Source organism: Etheostoma cragini, chromosome 7 (assembly GCF_013103735.1).
Source record: "Etheostoma cragini isolate CJK2018 chromosome 7, CSU_Ecrag_1.0, whole genome shotgun sequence".
NCBI lineage: Eukaryota > Metazoa > Chordata > Actinopteri > Perciformes > Percidae > Etheostoma > Etheostoma cragini.
Genome location: NC_048413.1, coordinates 9,512,128 through 9,530,980, shown reverse-complemented (window position 1 = coordinate 9,530,980; position 18,853 = coordinate 9,512,128).

Sequence of the window (18,853 nt, the reverse complement as noted above, 5' to 3'; positions counted from 1 at the left end):
GGGACCAAAGGCAGGCCGGGGGAACTCATATTGATATTAAAAGAACCTCACAAAATGAAATTTTCGTGCCATGGGACCTTTAACCATCTTCTCCTTTCACTCCGCTCTCCTATTTTGTCAGATTTCTCCGTCTTGTTGTCCCAGGTTAACAGCAAAACAAGATGCTTTGTTTCTGACACATTGCAGCAAAAAGGATCACAACAAGCTAGGCTGCAGTGTCTGGGAGGCTTCCTGTCACCCCCGCTCCCTGTGACCTAAAACAAATACAGTGTCACACCTGAGGCACAGGGACCATAAAGAGCACTAATTGACAGATGCCAGGGTGTTCTGCACAAAGTGCTCTTGTGTGACAGTCCTTTGCCCTTGTAATTACTGCATCTTGGTTGGGATCATTAAATATTCATCCTCCATCGGCTGGGAGCCACTCCAGCTCTGCTGCTCCAGTGTCAGCTCTTTTAACATAGAGATTGAAAACACACTCTTTTCTTTGGTATTGCCCTGTTCTCTCATTCACATATGAACTTTTTTACTTTACACAAGAGTTTCAAAACTTTCACTTCATGTTCATTTCTTTTTCTTTATCCAATTCTTCAAGTTCATTAGAATTTCGTTCTTTGTTCTTCAAGTAGAAAGAAAAACACACTAGAACAACATGATCTATATCAGGAAATCATAATTAATATAATCAGTTATATTCAGACTGTAGAGCGGAGAAACCGATGCCATTTCAATGTTGCAGACAGACATGAAGAGGAGATAAAAGGAAAGATATGAACTCTAACGAAACATTAAGCCAGCGCTCCTCCATGAATCACACAGCAACCAAATGTGAGAGGGAACTGAAAATCACCACCATCCCACTGGATTAAGTCTGGGTATTACTAAAGCATTGGTACCATTTGGGTTAAATCTGTGTGAGGGAGGTGCATTTAATATGAGAGATGGGTCAATTCAATACACTCAGCTTTATTACTTCTATGTGTTTTAAAAAACAGACCAAACGCCGAGAGTATAAGCTACGGGACAACTGGAAGTTAAAGGTCAAAATGGTATTTGCTCTTTCAAAAAAAAATTCTAACCCACATCACTGTGTCCAACACTCAGAAAACCATTAATGTCCAACGGTGAGTGTGGCACAGCAAATACTTTACTTTTGCCTTTATAAACCAACTAATCATACTGTGGTTGCAAAACATAGTGTGGGTACTTCAGTTCTTCTTCTTTCATTTGTTATCATTAGGAGCTATTAGGTGTTTAGAACAAACACACTGCATTTACTGTATTTGTTATGAACAATTATGGTGATTTTATACTTCTGTAGAGCAGACATAAATGCTGTTAAGGTGTGCAATATGTGTCATGGGAAGGTGTTAAAGAAAAACAGTGATGAGACAATGTTGTCTACTAGTAGCTGTTAATTACTTTGTGGTTGAGACAAAGGTGTGATGGCTTTACATTGACACATTGAACACTAATTAGAGCCCTTACAAAGTCATGTTTATTGATAAAACTCATTATCACAAACAAGGAGCGGTCAGGCCTAGATAAGTAATCAATCACTCACAAAACAAAATTATGCAACAGAGAATATTTACTTAGTTTGACCGGGAAATTGTGTTATGTTTATTATATATTATATATTATTATCATGGTAGTCTGAAATAAAATGTGGTTGAAAGATATAAATTCATTTTGCAGGGATTTAAGAGAAATTGGAGACCTTAGGAACCAGTATGTGAAGAACCAGCTGTCAGATGTTGCTGAATGCACATAAAGCACATGCAATCACAAAAATCTAGTTTTTTAGCTCGATATCATTATTCTTATGTACCGTTGCTAAATGTGGTTATTGACTTTGTCTCTCATAATTATGGAGGTTGCTTTTCGCCCCATTAGCAGTGGGACCCTGTGAATGCATCTGTCAGCAGGTGGCTGTATAGTGCTTAAACTGGGTTTTGCCACCCGTAAACACAATGCAAAAATAACGGCCGGAGTGATTTGTATCTGTAAATCTGTGTCGGATCTGTGCATCTAATTTGTATGTCTAATTTACAGACACAAATCACTCGGTGTTTAGACACCAATAATGGGACTTCATTCAAGTCAAGTGCTCACTGCATTTGTGGATTTTGTGTAAAACAGCATAGTAAAACTATAAAAATATATTACCATAGAAAAATACTTAGCTGATTAAAAATGATAAAATACAAGTTACAAACTAGAGGCAGAGACAGATACAAATCACTCTATCCTGCATTTATGTGCGTTGTGTTCATGAGTTGCAAAAACGTATGAAACTGTTTTAGCACCACAGGCTGCCCCATCCATGTGTGGTTTACAAAATATCCCGACAACCACTGGCCGCATTGACATTAAATTCAGCACGGGTATAAGAACGTGAATTTTACATATAGTTACCAGCACAACCTTTACTTTTTTTACTCTCATTAGAGAATAAAACACATCAGTGAGGAACATTTGCTGAGAGATCGCTACCTAAATGACAAATGTTGTCTCCAGTAAGTTGTATAGCATTCAGTTGTTTAACAATATTAATAACAACTTACTGCAGACGATTATTTAAAAGCCAACACAAAACGTAATAAACTCAACGATAGGCTTGAGGCTGATTGCTTCTATTTAGCACTGGATTATAAAAATGTCACACTCATAACCTGATAACAAAATTATTTAGAAAAATGTTTTGTGCAGTTGAGATTTACATACAATACCAAGCTGTGACTATGGGACTTGGAGTCCACTCAAACGTTGACACGTTACCTTATGACAACATTGTCACAAAGACTACAAATTCTGGGATACTCAAATTGCAATAATGCAACAGTCCTTGAAACATAAGACTCAAAACCTGATAGACAAGCTAGCATAGAAGATATTTTGTGAGCCTTTCCAATGAATTACTTCCTCATATTCTGGGTTTAGTTCTATAAATCTGTCACAAGGGTTTAGGTCTTAATGGCATGGTGCTTGAATAACACTAATGCAATACAACAAAATCAAAAAATAGTTTTTACAGGCTTACGTAGAGACCTTGGCATACTAGGTTTATTCATATGCATCAAACCACTCTGTTAATAAGCACACAAGTGCAACAGTGGCCTAACAAGCAAAATACAAAGGTTTAAAAGGTCAAAACAAGCACATGGCATTACAGCTGACACAACACAAACAGGACAACATAATGCAAAAAGAAACACAGAGCCAGTGCTCTTACAGTCTACAGTCTTGGCCTTTAGTCGTTACCCGTTTCTAAAACCGGCCAGAGCTGAAAGTTGGCCATGACAGGTGTATGTTTTTATCTATTTAAAGGCTAAGGCTGGTATCATACTACTGTAACTTTTTATTATGAGCAACAATTCCCATGAAATAAACCACAACTAGAAATGAATTAATCCCGCTAAAGCAATGTCTGTGTACAGCTTGACATTGCTTAGCTTGGTGCAGGGGATGGAGGTATAACGAGAGGAGGACTTCTGAATGGCTGTTGCAGGCAACACTGGGGCTAACATAATGCTAGTCTCGCATTGCCGGACCTCTCTCCATACAAACAAAGAAGAACAAAGAAGTTTCAGTTAACTTCCGTCCAGTATTTCCACTCTGTTTGCACACATGCCGGGTGTCAACCGATACAGATGTAAGTAGACAAACAAGGAGACAGGACATTTTTAATTTAATTTATCAGGAACTCATGAAGAAAATGGCCAACAAAGGTTAGGACAAGCCGTGGGACGCTCTCCGGAGTAAATGGAAGGCGCTCAAACAGCGATACATGTCTCAAAAAAAGATTTGTCTTGCGCCGGTGACAGAGGGAAAATAAAAAGCAAGTTGCATCTGCATCATCAAAGGTTGTTGTTTTCTTTCTACAGCTTGATATGTCGCTATCAGCTGGCACATAAGCACTATTACAACTTGTGCAATATTGATCATTTGTTGGTAGACGGCGCAATCCATTTTGTCTAGCAAAACTTTGTTAGCAAATGTTTGCTTGAATGTTGTGCAATTCAGTGCGAAAATGAATGGAACCACCTTAAAATGTCTCAAATCTATTTGATATACCAATGTTATTGCAAAACAGCAGGTGACGTCATTACGCACAGGTTATATTCACTTTAAAGCCATTGGATGGAATCACACACTCACCAGCTTTATTTGCATGAGCGTTTTTACTGAACTTCAGATAATTCGATTGACAGGTGGATAGAAACTTAGCATAGGGCATCGAATTTTAATATTTTTAACAGCTGTCAAAATATGTGACCCCTTGGGCCCAAAACCAGAGGTTGACCAGAGTGATTATTGTTTTTTTGTCTATACATAAAGCATGAAGATAAAATAAGTCACCTGAAATGGTTTGGTTGTTGTGACAGGTTAATTTTGAAATGTTCAAATATATATGAGTTTATGTATGGGGACAATTCACAATGAGTTTACAATCAAATTATTACTCGGTTATTGATTATTTCCTCCCACAGCTCTTGTAGATTAGGTAACAGCCTCATGCTAGTGACGTAGTTTTATTATTATTTATATCACCTGCATCCTCATGATTAAGTCTGCTCTGTGATGTTTATTAGGGGCCAACAGAATAAACACGCACACACGCAGAAACATATATCATAGTTTCTTTATTTAGATTTACAATTAGACACTAGTTACTCAAATACAGCCTATATCTCAAGTATGTATATACAACAACATTTCTAAACTCTCGGCGCTGAACCTTCATTATAAACAGCCTGCAGTTTACGCTGATAGCGTGCCAGGTAAGATCAACCTGCACAGTGGCAACAGCGCCCCCTACAGTCTCAAATTACGGTGGTCACAGAATTTGTTGTTACACCGGTCCACTTCTGACATTTGTCTACAGTTTTAACTGTTATTAAAACAGCTGTATATTGTTAAGTATGAGGGCAAACCTGTATTTGTACCAGTGTTTCCGCTGGTAACTCTGCTATCGCGGCCGCCACGGCGAAGAACACAGAAGAAGTTATTGAATGCAGCTAACTTCAGTTGGTAGAGTGACAGCGTGTGAGACGGAGCCTGCTGGATCTGGGCCAGAGATGTGACCCTTGGCCAGAATATCATAGTTCATAAAAATGAAGCGCAGTGACGATACAGACGTTTCATAAACACGACTATTGTATCCGGCGTTCGTGCTGTGCTGGACCCGTTCATAATGATCAGCCGTCTCTCTGTGAGTAGCGTCCATCACACTCCCTCTCACAGTTATAAAATGCCTATGTGACGATAAAATTTGTTTTGGTTAAAATCAACAAATAATCGTAAGAATAATCGCGATCAAAATTTTGATCAAAATAATCTTGATTATCATTTTGGCCATAATTGTGCAGGCCTAACTTAGCTCATATCTAATTTTCCAATTTCTACATGTTAAATACGTAATTATTTACTGGTAATGTAAAGCCACCTACACGTGCTGGCTCTGCTATTGTTTTTCTTGGAGAGAGCGATGGAGACAACTCGGAGGAAGCGCTACCCTTGAAGTGGCGCACCACTTGAAATTAAAATTGCATGTACAGTGTTGTCATGTGCAATTGTCTGATTATTTAAAAGTTGGTCTGCTTAGTTTCATTCGTGTATTTCAGTTGTGTGACACAAATATTCTTTTATTAAAACTTGTAATAATGATGACAAGTGTTCTAACATTTGTAGGTGGATTTGTACAGTAGAATTCCCTTTAGTTTGCATGGAAAACACTGTACACTCTTGATTGTCAGTTTTTTGCACTGGTTAAGCCTTGTAAGATGTCAGATGACATGAAAGCTCAGAAGCATATCATTTGCTAAAATTAGTTTAATAGAATTATAATCACTCAGTGGTGCCTTTAGAGACAGATTCAATCCAACTTTAAACTAATTTTGCTCGGCATCTAACATCACACACAGCAGTCACACCTGGGAGCGTGACTTGGTGTCATCTTCGAGTTTCATTATTTAAATCCCTCCTGCTCCTATTTTCAGACATTTCCACAGTAAAGGACGGCTCTGGTCTGTCCTAAACCCACGGGGGAGTTTGTCCACAGGTATTCTAAACTTATCTGTCATTGAGGACTGTATTTCTTAATACTAAAAGACAGTTTGACTAATGAATCAACTTTATTGGCCTTGCATTTTGACAAAAAATTGGGAATGGAGACATAGAACTCAAGAAAAATAACAGGCTAACCTACTATAAAAAATGTAAACATGTAGTTATTGTATACAGGCAACAGATGAACAAACGATTTGTATACAGGTAAAATTTGTACTACTGATCAGAGTTGTGGTACAGGTAGTGCAAGAGTAAATGGTATTGACTGATGTGTATTTTAAAGTAGCTGGACAGTATACTGTTCGGGTACAATATATATTGTATTCCATTGACTTATGCGTTGTATGCATTCATGCCCCGGTCATTTTAAATATCTCACAGAAGGTCAAATGTAAAGCTATTAGTATTACCTCCTTAGTAGTTTCTTGCAGAAAGTTATCTTTGACTAAAAGACAATACTTTTTTTGTTCCATAATCTTACCATACCTAAGGTAAAACTATACTATAACTAAGAATTAAAGAATCCTCAGTGTATAGTGATGATAGTCGTATCCCATTGGCTGTCGGGAAATGAGCAAAAAGCAAGAGACTGCAGCAGCATTCAATGAAGAGCTCTCTCTCCCGAGGAAACACCGCTCTGCTGGCTGTAATAAATTGGCTGTTTGTTACGGGAAATCTAACTGTGGCCCAAGAAAGGCCGCACGTTTAATTAAAACTCCAAAAAAAGGAAAGAGGTTTTAAGGACCATTAAAGTCACTCCACAATCCTCCAAAAGGAGAGTGAGATGCCTCAGAAAAAGGCTCTGTCTTCTGTGCCTATGCTCCCTTTTTCCTTCTTTTCATGTCAAATTTTCTCTCTTATCTTAATCCTCATTAAAATTGTTCTTCTGCTCAAGTCAGATCTCCGCTAATGACTTAAAGAAGCTAACTGTAACACTTACACTCACCGCTGATCTTAGCATTCATCGCTACCTTTGAGAACTACATGTCAAGGAGAACAAACAATGTTCATTGCTATGTTAATAACTCACACTTTACAGCTCCCGCTGTTATAGCAGAATTACATTACACACAAATAAAAATGATCACACACGTATGATATCACAATTTTGAAATATATTACGGGAACACTGTGAGTACTGCACACAAACAGAAATGAAAACTGTATATCTTGCTTCAAGGTAAATGAGGATTTGTGTGACAAGTGAATGCCTTATTGTTGAAATGGAGGAGAGGGAAAGAGAGACAGTAAGTGGTCACAGGAGGCACTGCATGTGCATTATTGACTGTCGTAAATACCCCCAACTCTGCCCCCCCCCCCCCCTCCACACACACACACACTCCTAAGACTTCTCAAGAATAAGCCTTTAGAGAAAAAAACAGAAGTGAGTTTAAAGAAACAGTGTCAACAACTAGGGAAAAAATAAGGACGTTGTTCAAAAAGAGGAGCAGTAAAATATGTTACCACATTTATCTGTTTCCATTTCAATGTAAGAAAAAACAGGTTGCATGTCCTTGCTTGAATCACAAATAGGCAAAGAAACAGAGGGAAGGCAGGAGAGACTGTGAGTCAACACGAGACAAAAGCAGGCGGCTGGATATTGTCACATCAACGCCGTCCAGATCCAAAGCTGTTTTGGTGAACGACTGCCACAGATAGGCTTCTATTACTGTAAGCTTGTGTCTGCTTTATCAGCCACCGAGTACTTCAGTAAACCAAGAGTGTGTGAGTGTGTGTGTGTGTGTGTGTGTGTGTGTGTGTGTGTGTGTGTGTGTGTGTGTGTGTGTGTGTGTGTGTGTGTGTGTGTGGATTAGTGAGTGTTCAGGTGAGGGAGAGGAGGTTATGTCTGACAAACCAAGCGGTAGAAAAAATGCTGCATGGAGCTTTACAATTAGGAGACTCATGGGCACGCCATGCACACACCCAAACGCATAGGTAGCCACATAGTCAAGTTATTTTACTTTTAGGCATATTATCTGTGCTTTTTATTTTTTTTACATAAACCTTGCTTTATATTATCATGAATTATACGCAGTTTGTTCCTTAAACAAACACATTTGTACTGCTGATGCAGATTAAGTTGTTTACCCCGTATAATCACACAGGGAAATAAGTAGTTGTGTTTCAGTGTGCTGTACTAATCATTCTAAGTGCAGTGCTTTAGCAGGCAACACTGCACAGCAGTTTTTGATAACATTATTCAAGCCCCTCTTACACAACCTACTCCAATCTTTTTGCAGATGTCCAGGATGTAATAAATAGACCAAACTGGAATGTAAGTAACCAACCAGTGAAGGACAAATCATTAAGTGAGCTTTTCAGATGGCAGATTGGTTGGCATTTCTGTAGTGCAGTGGCTGGAAATAAACATACAGTTTGTCCCAGTCTGTTAGTGTCCTAATTTCATTTCAATGTCATTCATTTTGTGGTTATGTAACCACACAGTTCACTGCTAAACAGAAAAGAATTAATGGTATTGGGCTAATAGCATATTGGATTGTGCCACAGACGTTTCCTTATTGGTCATATGGGTTTTCGGGTTAAACTTTTAAGCTTTTTCTATCAGTTTTGGCCTTTTGTCTAAAAGCAAACAGTGTTTACGGCCACTGTGAACAGAGCTTTTGGAAAACTCTGGACAATATGAAGGATTCGTGAAAACAATGTTTGTGTGTTGTCGTGGAGACCAAAGATCGTCAACAGGGGGTCCTCAGAGTCATTGCAGGGGGGACTCCAAATTATTGTTAAAGAGCCCATGAGATGGTGCTCTTCGGATGTTTTTATATAGACCTTAATGGTGCCCTAATACTGTATCTGAAGTCTCTTTCCCAAAATTCAGTCTTGGTGCAGAATTACAGATTCCAGATTGGCCCATTTGAGCTTTCATTTTCTCAAAGGCAAAGCAGAATACCATACTCATTACAAATGGGTCCAGCACGGGTCGAATGGCAGGTCAGCATGGTTACACACATCGTGTGTATGAAATGTCTGTATCGTCACTGCGCTGCATTTTTATGAACTATGATATTCTGGCCATGGGTCACATCTCTCGCCCAGGTCCGTCAGGCTCCGTCTCAAACGTTAACACTCCAACTACCAACTGAAGTTAGTTACAATTAATAACTTCTTCTGTGATTTTCGCCTTGGCGGCTGCAATAGCATAGTTACCAGCGGAAACACTGGTACAAATACAGGTTTTCTCTCTCATGCTTAACAATATGCAGCTGTGTTATTAACAATTAAAACTGTGGACAAATGTCAGATGTGTGGACCGGCGGCCGCTGTGTGGCGGGAATGCGCGGAGAGTAAGACGAGAGAGAGTAGAGGAGAAATCCAACACAGGCTCGGCTTTACAGAAGAAATGGGTCATGTAATGCAAAATTAAACCATATTGATATAAACAACATTGCAGCGGATGCAAGGACATTAAGTGCACCGGTGCGACCTAGAGGAAAAATATTACTTGCACCCTAGAGCCCTGTGAGCTAACAGACACTAACTAGCACCCTAGAGCCCTGTGAGCTAACAGACACTAACTAGCACCCTAGAGCCCTGTGAGCTAACAGACACTAACTAGCACTGGTCACTGCTGTTGTCTGAAAAACAACACAGACGGGACAAAATGTTGCGTTTACTGGTAAACTGGTAAACCTTGAGACCGATGTATGAGCAACTGCTATCGGAATTTTCTTCATGATACTCAGTTTCTAGATGTAAACAGTCACACAGTACAGGATTTTGTGGAGCAGGGAACTACTTTTACTGGCTCATGATCAGACAGTGGTTTACGGAGCGGGAGATTGGCTTTGCAAAAAAAAAAACTGAGTCCATGATAGAACATTCCCACAAAGTAATGAAATATGTGTGGCAGGGCACTTTTAAGTTTTGAAAGTTTTTTCAAAATTTAAACATAACATATAATCCACTGATGATGGGCTTACTGGCCTAAAAGGTGCAGTAGTCACTAAGACAGCCATCCACAGATTTATACATAACAGTATAAGGATTCACTGTGAATGTTTATTAATTAAAAGACGATTGATAAAATTATGCAAAAAATTACTGTTTTATTAGATTAGTATTCTAAGTATTTTACAAGTTATAATTGAGGTAAGTTTGGAGACACTACCTTATTTACTCATTAAATTAATAAATATGTTTGTGTCTGTGTTGTAGTTTGTAGACGGTCCCTAGGTACTCGTCTTACTGCAGTCTTCCCACTGGCTGCTACTAGAGGCCAATGATATTTCTCCAGGTTGGAGGACGGCTTGTTTTAATGAAGATTAGTTTGTAGCTCATTGTTAAAGGTCCCATGGCATTAAAATGTCACTTCAAGGAGGTTTTTTAACATTAATATGAGTTCCCGCAGCCTGCCTATGGTCCCCCAGTGGCTAGAAATGGCGATAGGCGTAAACCGAGCCCTGGGTATCCTGCTCTGCCTTTGAGAAAATTAAAGCTCAGATGAGCCAATCTGGAATCTTGCTCCCGATGAGGTCATTAGGGGCAAGGTTACCTCCCCTTTCTCTGCTTTGCCAACCCAGAGAATTTAGCCCACCCATGAGACAGAGAGACATCATGGCTTTCAAACGAGCAAAGTGGCAGTTGCTCAACGCCACACACCCAGCCTCCACCTTGCCTTTGCCTTTCATCAGAGGGCCACAAGCTCAATCACCATTATGCTACCTCATTCAGCGTAAGTCTTTGAGTTTACTTTAGTATTGTCTCAAGTTTTGTGCATTTTTCAATTTCACATCTCTCTTTTCGCCCTCCATTCACTCCTGTAATGCGTACAAAAGGATTGCCTATCCACAGAGGGGATTCTCATCTACGCTAATAACAGTTGAAAAAGGGTTAATTCACTACCATGCTCTCCTATGGACAAAAGCTAAAATAATAATGATGATGATTTTGCTCTTTTTTTTGTTGTTGAAAGAATAAAAAGAAAGCCAATCACTATTAATGTGTCTTTTAGGGTGGTCGTAGAGTGGGCTTTACATGCACAGCCTCAGTGGAGGACCGAAGAATGTAGAATTGAAAAGCTGGTCATGAAAAAATATGACACCACATTTTTCCTTCTCCTTATCGAGGCTGCCCAGAGAGAGGTGGAAAAGGCAGCTCACTGATTACTGCAAATGCTGCTGAGTCTCTGACAGCAGATGTCTTGTTGATGATAGGGCACGTAACTGCATGAAGGCAACATACAAATCTGTTGAGAGTTAGCATACAAACTCATACTGTAGCACTGTGGTTACACTGCAAACTGCCCATCTAGGCCTATGATTCTTCTTTAATACAGTCACATTGTTCAGCATCTCATTGAAGACTAAGATATCTTCTCTGCATTATGTAAAGCTGCGTGTGTATTTGCATACACATGTATCTGTATATTTTGGCGGGCTGAGTGTTGCTTGGAATGGTTGCACATTCTGTACTCATAAGAGTACATGTTATTACGCACCACTGGGTGCTTTCTTGCTGAATTTCAATTAACAATCTTTTTTTTCCACAGATATCAGCTCAAAGGCAAAAACAACAGACTGATTTAAAAACAGCCACCTTACTAAACAATGCATCTCGATAATACTCTGTGCATCTGCCCATTGCCATGATGATCTCCTGCTGTGTCCGAGAGGCTTAACAGGAACTAGCTGTACTTTGTGGAATTGAACGAATAAAAAACAGAGGAAAAGAAAAATGATGCAAGTAGACACATGGAGATAGGCTGCCACCACCGGGTGAATTGTTTGAACTAATAATAGTGTTTAATGCTCAGGTCAGGTCAGTTTTTTGGAGGGGTGAAATAAGCCCTGTCACACTTTGCAGTGTTCCGCTGAGGGCTATTCTCAGCAAACCATAACGCTCATCAGCTCCTTCTACCTCTGCTCACCCTCAAAAACACACACAGGAACTCCCACACACTCAGCTCATGCATTCAATCGCTTTGTTTATGTTGCCCTTTTTTTCTCTCCCCAATCTCTCTCAGGTGATTGAACAAAAGATTACAGATTGCTGACTTTAGCCGCGAGGAGCAAAGGGAGAGCTATGCAGCAGTCACCACAGCTTAAAGAGACTAAGGTCCAATAGTCGGTGTCAACTGGAATTAGATGTACTGGTAGTAAATGGTATCGCAGAAAAATCAGTCAAAGTGGGTAATGTAAGCTTGAATGTTTTCCTTGCTAGCGATCATGTAGATAACCCAAGTAAGGTGTAGCACATGCTGGTGACTTTCACCTTTGAGTGATGTTAAGCAATTGGATAACATACTGTCTGGAGCAGGGACTGCATGAATACCAAGCAGATGAGCTGACATCTCACTTAAATCAGTGTCTTTCTGATTGACAGACCTGGACGATGAGGCGCATCATGCTCGTATATTTTAACTGACTGTAGCGCAGAAGCATGTCACAGTGATTGACTTCATCTGGAAAAAAAATCCCCCGTTTTCCTGGAGATCATAAATAAAAAAGGGAGTTTGTATTTTAACCCTTGTCTCAGCTGATGACCAGGCTCGTACTCATGTTACCCGGCCCCACTCACTATGTGTTACTCCTGCCTGTGATGTGTAGTGCACCCCAGGAGGCTGCTGATGATAATCTGAACACTCTCTTTATTCCCGATCGTCTAGCTGAGCCTCCGAACTTTGAATGATGTCTGTCTCCACCCACAGTAAGGTGATAAAGGCAAGCAAAAAAAACCTAAAAACAGTCGAGGTGGCCGTCTTTAGATTTACCAAGATGCTCGAGGAAAGATGAAAGCATTCGGTGATTGATCCTGTTTGCAGGTGGTAAAAGCGTTACTGATCGTTCTTGTAATAACAGTGTATAAGGGACCGTAGGAGATTTTAAAGAAAATGTAAACATTTTAAGATATACAGTATTTTCTTAAAATAGTTTTTTTTTTTTTGTTGAGAAATGGCAGTGACCTACTTCTCCATGGTTTTTAATCTGCACTCATTGATTGATTGATTTTGTTTGGCCACTTGGGGGGAGCACAACCAGCTTTAAAACGTATCATTGACATATTATCGCCTGATTCATCTTAGAAGCAACAATTCCTTCCACTTCTTCAAATTCTCAACTCAACTCGGAATGTAAATCTATAAATCAGTGCTCCTAATCCTTGATCTCAAAGCCGGTGTAGAGAGCAGGTATGCTTTATCTCTGATCCGAGCAGGCAAACTCAAAGGATACTCTTACTCATTAGCCTGCTAGATTAATGCCGCTGTGGAGTGTTCCCATCCTGAAACTCCGATGAGAGAGAGAGGATTGTTCCCCTAATGAGGCACCTGTTATATTCGTTTTATCAATTTTACGTGCTGAGGTGTCAAATAACAAAGTACAAATACTTTGTTACCATACTTAAGTAGGAATTTTGGATGTATACTTTACTAGAGTAATTAATTTACAGCTAACTTTTTACTTCTACTCCTTTAATTTTCATGCAATTATCTGAACTTTTTACTCCTTACATTTTAGAAATAGCCTCGTTACTCCTATTTCAGTTCGGCTTGTTTTCATTCTAGCTTGTCATTGTTACAAAAAAACACTCAAAAAACAAAACCCTATCCAGATAAATCGCGCCATCCGGATAGAGTGAATTTGGTTTTGGTTCGGTGCTTATGTGGCTGCACATGACACAAATCACGTCACACTCCAGCAAGGAAATAGCAAACGTATGTAGCCTAGTACGGAGATGTGGCAGAGACTCTGGAGAACTTGAGCAAAATGTCCCAACCAAGCAGCAGCGAGGAGGTTGGTTGCCAGGACGACCAGCCAACCCTTCTACATCCCTGGCCGTACCTGGAAGAATTTTTCAAAATGGTTGGATGCAAAACAGATCCTTTCGAATGCGCTGTGAGCTCTGCGCACCCAAGTAGCACGAGCAAATTGTTTTCAAAACTCGCCATCTAATTTAAAAAAGAGTTTATTATTTTTTCCTTTTCTTCCTTTGATTAGTAGTAGTTTTGAAACCAGTACTTTTACACTTTTACTTGAGTAAAAAGCTTGAGTTGATACTTCAACTTCTACAGAACTCTTTTCAAACGCTAGTATCTATACTTCTACCTGAGTAATGAATGTGAATCCTTTTGACACATGTGTTTGTGTTGAGTGGAAGAGACGAGAACAGAAAGAGAAGAGGTATTCTCTCATGTCTCCTGTGAACATGCCAGGTAAGACACATGTGTCCGTCTCTGCCTCATTAATGGCCACTCTCCCAATTAGGGAAACCGAAACTAATCAGAAGCTAGATATAGAACTGTACCATAGTTCATTTCCTCTCATCGTTCCCCTTTCTTTCTTTTTTTGAAAAACCTGGTACCCTTCTTGTAAACATCTTTTTAAAAGGCCACACTTGTATCAAAGTGTCTTTTCAGTGTATTGTCGAGATCAGCGCTATTAGGATTTGGCTGAGCACCCTGAGGCTAGTGCCATCACTGTGGAGAGCTGTCACTGAGCACTTCTGGATCAGACAAACTTGGCTGGATGAGTCCCCTTAAGATTGAGAGTAAAAGCAATTGTATTCACATTTGGAATCATTTCTCTTACTGTCTAATGTACTCTACAACATAATTATTTAGAGCTGGTGTCCTTTGACCTCAGCAAACTTGAATCACTTTAATTGTTGGTTTTGGTATTGTAGTTGCTTTTCAAAATATGGAGCTGTGGTTTCCATTTCTTTAATGATGCAATTTTTGTATTTTATTGTCTTAATAGAGCATTTAGTTAATTATGACTTTTGACGACCTTATTGGCTAATGTGGAATGATATCAACATTGTCCAGGCTCTAGTGGGGTGAGTGGTTGATCACAGTAACTGGCAGGGTAATCGGGTAAGTAATGTGTATTGAGCAGCCATTGGTTATTTTGTTCAAATGTACTCTATAAATGTAACATTTCAAAGAACAAGAATGTACAAAATATAATTAATTGGTTGCTATGTACCACTGACATTGTGTTGTCGACTAATGAATTTGAATTGCCATATTGCTCACACTATTAATTCTCTGTCACTATTCTGGAAAAGCTAACTGACTGTTGTAAATGTGGTTCTAGCTTTGTACAACCTGTTACAGACGGTTCCCACTGAGAGTGTTTTTAGAAGCGTTTATGACGTCTGTCACCCATGCATGTCATGGAACAGATACGCTTCTATTTTATTAAATGTATCCATCCACAGACTCATGCTGACCGCTGTGTTTCTCTGCGCTTCAAGTCTATTTGTCACTTTTAGTGAAGCGTAATGTGCTTAGACAGCTGTTTAAATCATACAAATACCCAGCTTTCCATGTTTTTAACTTATTAAGCATAACTGTATTGATTGATCAGGGCTCCCAGTCTGTCTGTTTCCCCACCTGCCTATTCCTCATACTCGCTACAGTGGGCGGGGAAATAAAATCAATGAATCAAAAGATACAAACACTGTTGATTCACTCCGAAGGAGCCAACATGAAAACTGTTTTGGTTCAATACATTCCTGCTGTCAGTCAGCCTGGTGAAGGCAGGTTAGAGTTCCACTCAGCTTCCCAAGAGCTGCTGCTAACAGGCGGGCAGAGATGTTAACGTCGATGTCGGTGTGGATGGAATGATGGAATCACAGAACGCTAGCTTGCCGCTCACATCTTGCTTCCAGTGGGGATTTCCAGTTAGTTAGACTCAACCATCCCAAAAGTTATGGCTACATATAGTAACATTCTAGCCCATTTCACTCATGCACTGCAAACCTGAAATTATCCAGACATGAGAATGCAGAGAATGCCAACGTTTGAATCGGTTGGACAATAAAACAGAAGTCAAACAGACTTCCCGCTGCCAGTTCCCTAGAACAAAGTCTGTTATTGATTAAGCCCATATGTAAATTAAGTGGGTCATTGTCCAGTGAAATCACAGCGAGTAGTTGTGAAGGTTGATGACGTTTTAATCCTACAGCTTATCTGAAACCGAAAAAAAACAATGAGGGTAAAGAAGATGGCTCATTTACACAAAGACACTGACAAAAATGTCTAACTGACGGAACAATGTGATGCAAGAACATCTGTCTGTTATGGCCAACGGCAAAATTCTCAGATATATTCAATGTATGACAAGAGACTCGATTATTTGTGATCGAACAACGAACTGGCTACATGACCATGCGGTAATGAGCGTCATGTCCTCCCTGCTGCATGCTCCACCCAGTAGTGTTGGGTATCCTTTGAGTTTTTTCCGATACTAAAACAATAAAACGGGCCAGTGTCTAAACCAAAAAATAAGAGCACAAAATGACAGTTGGTAGCATTAAAGAACGACTTGATTATTGCTAAAGTGGTTTGGTCAAATTTCAATAATTAAATTAAAATGTTATACCAATGACTTATTTCACCAGTTAATAGCTGAACCATTAGAAAAACCACTAGATGGCAGAAGGGTACTTTACAACAATAGCTTGAGTTTCTTGATGTGCACTTGAATCCAAAATGAGCCTACGAGTTTCAATTGAATGCACCATTAAGTCCCGTTGGTGTTCTTTCTCCTACAGCTCTGTTCCAGTAAAATACAGCTAACGGTAGGCTCCAGTTGTGTGCTACATGTGTAAAAGGGAAGCTTTGCATACCATCCGGACCTGATTTGTCGGAAATTGTCAAGAGTTTTCCATGAGAAAACTGTTTGTTTTAAAGCGTGAAAACGAAATGCACTACCTTTTTCTCTTTGACTAAACGTTGTCTTAACCTTGACTGTGCAACTCTTAAAACTCCAAATTTGGACATTAATGTCCCTCCAATCCACGGTTTTATTTACTAGTTCCTCTCAGATTGGCAGCCACTCCTAATGTCACTACAGAGAAGAAGAAAAGAAAGAGGAAACTGGATGGGGGACTTTAATGTTTAAGCTTTGCGCTGTCACCTTCACAAAAAATCCCCATGACAAGGCCAGCTCATAGTGGGCGTGAGCAGCCCGATTTTAACAGCCCATCCAAAAACACTCCTATTTATTGACTTTGTTGTTTAGTAGCGGTTTCACTCCTTGCTTTTGTCTCAGTTGAACAGAATTGGGGGAGATGGAGTAAGATATGCTGTCTCAGAGAAACTGGATATGCTTGTTACTGAGCTGAAGCCATTGGTAGTGTCTGGGAAAAGGGGATGAGATTACAAAGTGCTGTGTGACTTGAACAACTCTTTTCCTAAGGCTTTTTCAAACTGATTTGTACTGCACAAAGCTCTAGAGAGATTGGGCTAGAGAGACACTTTTTGGCCGGTCAAAAGTCTATGTCATCCATATCAAAACAGCGAGCAAAGATGCAGTGTATGAGAGAGAGAAGGGTAAGAGGGAGGATTTAATAGGCCTGAAGTAATAGATATTGGAGGAAAACAACATAAAAATATTGTAGGTATACATGGTTTTAGTGTACAAGAGACTTCGTAAGTAGTTTTTCAGCCAGCGCTTTTTTGTGTGTAGAGGATGTTAATGAAAATAAATCATTATAATCAGGGGCAAAGAGAGGATCTTATCTTGGTCCACTGAGAGGCTTATCAATATCCCTGCTTCAAAGGAGAGGGCTAACATCATGGGCCTGAGAAATATCTTCAAATTACTGCAGTTGTATCAAGGCATCGAGAAACAGCCCCCCCGCCCCCCCCACAAACACACACACACACACACCCTAATGAGGAAGCAAAGCATAATTATAGGGTAAATAATAAAACTGGATGACAACAAATGAGCCTGAAATGGATTTTCCACCCGTCTTGATTTTTAAGCTTTTTTTTCTGACTTCAGAATATGCTGTGCAATGCTTGACTTGCAAATGTGTTTGGCCTTGTCAATATTATCAACTGATTTTCTTGAGTTAGCTGACAGTAGCATAAAGCCATTTTAAACAAATAAAATGTTGTGTAATGCGTATGCCCGCACCAGATTCCTGGGACTGCTCACACGTTCGCTCTGACAGTCATACAGAGATCTGAGGATAGCTTAATTGAGCACACTTGAGCATTCTGCAACATACTTGAGCTCCAATTATTCCCCTTTTTGTTCTGTCAGCTTCAAATGTTAATAGCTCAAGCTTATTGTCCATTACAAGCACAGGTTCAGCTTTCGTTCGAATGCAGTGAAAAGCAGATGTTAACTTCTCACATAACTGTATAAGTGAATTCACTTTCAAGCCTAACTACTCTCTTTTTAGCAAGTAATCTTTTTGACTTCAACACATATTTGGTGGAGCTCGCAAGATGAAAGGAAAGGTAGCTGCTTGTCAAAAACTATTAATGTGGGAGTAAAAGTAATTATATTGGCATCTCTTTGAAAATCAGACGCATCATCATGAAGTGTATCCAGTCAACGCTTTTGCATGTTTTACATGTAGGCTGTTGCATTTGGTTGAAAAGTTAATAAACAGGCAAGAGCATTAAAAAGAGAGTGTGAGGAATGATAAATAGCTGTGATTTGACTACAGGAAACATGCTAAGAGTGGGATAATTTACTAGTTTCCATTTCACATGAATATAGTTGAACCTACATTATGGAAAACCAGAGAGCCATACTGAATGTCCAGTTAATTATGTTTCCTTGCGGCACATCACGGAGCAAACAGCAAAATCAGGTCACGCAGTGACCAAAACAGGCCTCCAATCAATATTTATTGGTCATTCTAAAGTAATGAATTTGTGTGTGCGCTTGTGTTTCTAGTAAATCTACTTTATTTCTCCAGGTAACCACTTCTTCAGCTCATTGCAATTAGTTGTCTTCTTACTACCCCTATATTTTGAGTACCCTCGCCACATTTTTATGCAGTTTTTCAATCATATGTA